Source organism: Rhinoderma darwinii, unplaced genomic scaffold (genome assembly GCF_050947455.1).
Source record: "Rhinoderma darwinii isolate aRhiDar2 unplaced genomic scaffold, aRhiDar2.hap1 Scaffold_3320, whole genome shotgun sequence".
Lineage (NCBI taxonomy): Eukaryota > Metazoa > Chordata > Amphibia > Anura > Rhinodermatidae > Rhinoderma > Rhinoderma darwinii.
Genome location: NW_027463400.1, coordinates 101656 through 106160, shown reverse-complemented (window position 1 = coordinate 106160; position 4505 = coordinate 101656). Strand labels below are relative to the sequence as shown.

At 43.5% G+C, this 4505-nt stretch overlaps 1 long non-coding RNA gene across 1 annotated transcript; it reads left to right on the top strand.

Annotated features, from left to right (window-relative positions):
• The first annotated feature begins 993 nt into the window (after positions 1 to 993).
• Positions 994 to 1448, top strand: LOC142704462 (uncharacterized). Its single transcript, XR_012867915.1, has 2 exons — positions 994 to 1146; positions 1239 to 1448. It is a non-coding gene; the product is annotated as an uncharacterized LOC142704462 (long non-coding RNA).
• Positions 1449 to 4505: the final 3057 nt, after the last annotated feature.

Sequence of the window (4505 nt, the reverse complement as noted above, 5' to 3'; positions counted from 1 at the left end):
GCAGTGTATTGTACCAGCGATCTAATGATCACTGGTTCAAGTCCCCTAGGGGAACTAATAAAATGTGTGTAAAAAAAAAAACATTTCCCATTATTCCCCAAGAACAATGTAAAAATAATAATAAAATTGGTATCGCTGCATCGGTAAAAGTCCGGAACTATTACAACATAGCATTATTTGACTCACACAGTGAACGGTGTAACAATGTTTTATTTAAAACCCCCGACTGTCTGTATTCTTCTACCATATTACGTTATAAATGGCCGCTCTGTTGTAACGGTTCACTGGGATACGCTTCTTGTGATGTCATCTAGAATGTGGGCAGATTCTATTTCTCTGAGCGTGACGTCCTCTAGAGAATCTGAGCGTGATGTCATGTGAAGGGCGGGGCCTGTGATCTGCATGTGTTCCGTTTGCACATAATGGCCCTCAGGTTGTGACATCATCAAGTTTATAAATTGGGGTCACACATTGACCGCGGTGTCAGTTTCTCTTGCTGGCTCTCGTCATGGACGTGTCTCATATGAAGAGGAGGAGGATGGTGATGTTTCCAATGATGAGTGTTGTAGAGAAGATGGAGGTTGGCGGACGCCAATTTCCGGAGGACGTGGAGATGGAGGAGGAGGATGAGAAGATGGAGGTTGGCGGACGCCAATTTCCGGAGGACGTGGAGATGGAGGAGGAGGATGAGAAGATGGAGGCTGGCGGACGCCAGTTTCCAGAGGACGTGGAGATGGAGGATGGGAAGATGGAGGTTGGCGGACGCCAATTTCCAGCTCCTGATGTGGAGATGGACGATCTTTCGGGGGCTACGGTTAACATCAGGGCCTCCAACCCCCGAAAGAGAAAGTGGCCATTTTAGTAACATCTGCCACTTGGGGCCCATTTACCATCAGGGCCCCCAACCCCCGGGAGAGATAGCGGCCATCTTATTTCCATCTGCCGCTCGAGGCCCATTTACCATCTTTAGGTGAGGTAAGTGCCGTCCACTGATGATCTTCTCACCTCACGACTCTTCTACAGCCGCCTGGACACTGAATTTCTGATTTGTTTTGCAGTTGTCACCCCAACATCGTGGTCTTTACCACCTAAACCATCAGAAATTCCCATGAAGACTCCTCCAGTGATGAGCAGACGTGAGATCCGGTAAGTCTGACGTCTTCCGCTCGTCTTCATCTTCTCCTTGTGGTGAAGGTTTTGTGAATTTTTTTGCTTATTTGTATTTTTTCCTTTTCTAGGATCCGACTTTGAAAAATATGAAAAACGTTTTCGGTTTCTTCTGATCCAGGATCGAGCTGTGTAAGGGTGGACTGGCGGCCATATCCACGGGTGAAGAAGGACCCTCCCCCTCTTCATCTCACCGATCATCGCATGTTAAAGGGCCGGAGCCACAGAAAACCGCACAGAAATTCTACCAGATTCTATAATAAACAGATTTATTTTTACCATTTTTAGTGTTTTCATTTCTAGATTGGGGAATTTATCCAGGGAACCTGTGTTCTATGGGGGTCCGAAGGTTATAGGTGTAATACTCTGCAGAATATATCACTATGTATCTGTCAGGAGGTGGAGAGGACAGAGCAATGTTCTGCAGATCTGTAGAGAGGTCAGTGGTGCAATAATCTGCAGAATATATCACTCTGTATCTGTCAGTAGAGGACAGAGCAATGTTCTGCAGATCTGTAGAGAGGACAGTGGTGTAATAATCTGCAGAATATATCACTATGTATCTGTCAGTAGAGGACAGAGCAATGTTCTGCAGATCTCTAGAGAGGTCAGTGGTGTAATAATCTGCAGAATATATCACTCTGTATCTGTCAGTAGAGGACAGAGCAATGTTCTGCAGATATCTAGAGAGGTCAGTGGTGTAATAATCTGCAGAATATATCACTCTGTATCTGTCAGGAGGTGGAGAGGACAGAGCAATGTTCTGCAGATCTGTAGAGAGGTCAGTGGTGTAATAATCTGCAGAATATATCACTGTATCTGTCAGTAGAGGACAGAGCAATGTTCTGCAGATCTGTAGAGAGGTCAGTGGTGTAATAATCTGCAGAATATATCACTATGTATCTGTCAGTAGAGGACAGAGCAATGTTCTGCAGATCTGTAGAGAGGTCAGTGGTGTAATAATCTGCAGAATATATCACTCTGTATCTGTCAGTAGAGGACAGAGCAATGTTCTGCAGATCTGTAGAGAGGTCAGTGGTGTAATAATCTGCAGAATATATCACTCTGTATCTGTCAGGAGGTGGAGAGGACAGAGCAATGTTCTGCAGATCTGTAGAGAGGTCAGTGGTAATAATCTGCAGAATATATCACTATGTATCTGTCATGTGATACAGGAGCAATGTTCTGCAGATCTGTAGAGAGGACAGTGGTGTAATAATCTGCAGAATATATCACTCTGTATCTGTCAGTAGAGGACAGAGCAATGTTCTGCAGATCTGTAGAGAGGTCAGTGGTGTAATAATCTGCAGAATATATCACTATGTATCTGTCAGTAGAGGACAGAGCAATTTTCTGCAGATCTCTAGAGAGGACAGTGGTGTAATAATCTGCAGAATATATCACTCTGTATCTGTCAGGAGGTGGAGAGGACAGAGCAATGTTCTGCAGATCTGTAGAGAGGTCAGTGGTGTAATAATCTGCAGAATATATCACTATGTATCTGTCAGGAGGTGGAGAGGACAGAGCAATGTTCTGCAGATCTGTAGAGAGGTCAGTGGTGTAATAATCTGCAGAATATATCACTATGTATCTGTCAGTAGAGGACAGAGCAATGTTCTGCAGATCTGTAGAGAGGTCAGTGGTGTAATAATCTGCAGAATATATCACTCTGTATCTGTCAGTAGAGGACAGAGCAATGTTCTGCAGATCTGTAGAGAGGTCAGTGGTGTAATAATCTGCAGAATATATCACTATGTATCTGTGAGTAGAGGACAGAGCAATGTTCTGCAGATCTGTAGAGAGGTCAGTGGTGTAATAATCTGCAGAATATATCACTATGTATCTGTCAGTAGAGGACAGAGCAATGTTCTGCAGATCTGTAGAGAGGTCAGTGGTGTAATAATCTGCAGAATATATCACTATGTATCTGTCAGTAGAGGACAGAGCAATGTTCTGCAGATCTCTAGAGAGGTCAGTGGTGTAATAATCTGCAGAATATATCACTATGTATCTGTCAGTAGAGGACAGAGCAATGTTCTGCAGATCTGTAGACAGGTACCAGTGGTGTAATAATCTGCAGAATATATCACTATGTATCTGTCAGTAGAGGACAGAGCAATGTTCTGCAGATCTCTAGAGAGGTCAGTGGTGTAATAATCTGCAGAATATATCACTATGTATCTGTCCGTAGAGGACAGAGCAATGTTCTGCAGATCTGTAGAGAGGACAGTGGTGTAATAATCTGCAGAATATATCACTATGTATCTGTCAGTAGAGGACAGAGCAATGTTCTGCAGATCTGTAGAGAGGTCAGTGGTGTAATAATCTGCAGAATATATCACTCTGTATCTGTCAGGAGGTGGAGAGGACAGAGCAATGTTCTGCAGATCTGTAGAGAGGTCAGTGGTGTAATACTCTGCAGAATATATCACTCTGTATCTGTCAGGAGGTGGAGAGGACAGAGCAATGTTCTGCAGATCTGTAGAGAGGTCAGTGGTGTAATAATCTGCAGAATATATCACTCTGTATCTGTCAGGAGGTGGAGAGGACAGAGCAATGTTCTGCAGATCTGTAGAGAGGTCAGTGGTGTAATAATCTGCAGAATATATCACTCTGTATCTGTCAGTAGAGGAGCAATGTTCTGCAGATCTGTAGACAGGTCAGTGGTGTAATAATCTGCAGAATATATCACTCTGTATCTGTCAGTAGAGGATAGAGCAATGTTCTGCAGATCTGTAGAGAGGTCAGTGGTGTAATAATCTGCAGAATATATCACTCTGTATCTGTCAGTAGAGGACAGAGCAATGTTCTGCAGATCTGTAGAGAGGTCAGTGGTGTAATAATCTGCAGAATATATCACTCTGTATCTGTCAGGAGGTAGAGGAGCGATGTTCTGCAGATCTGTAGAGAGGTCAGTGGTGTAATAATCTGCAGAATATATCACCATATATCTGTCATGTGATACAGGAGCAATGTTCTGCAGATCTGTAGAGAGGTCAGTGGTGTAATAATCTGCAGAATATATCACTATGTATCTGTCAGTAGAGGACAGAGCAATGTTCTGCAGATCTCTAGAGAGGTCAGTGGTGTAATAATCTGCAGAATATATCACTCTGTATCTGTCAGTAGAGGACAGAGCAATGTTCTGCAGATATCTAGAGAGGTCAGTGGTGTAATAATCTGCAGAATATATCACTCTGTATCTGTCAGGAGGTGGAGAGGACAGAGCAATGTTCTGCAGATCTGTAGAGAGGTCAGTGGTGTAATAATCTGCAGAATATATCACTATGTATCTGTCAGTAGAGGACAGAGCAATGTTCTGCAGATCTGTAGAGAGG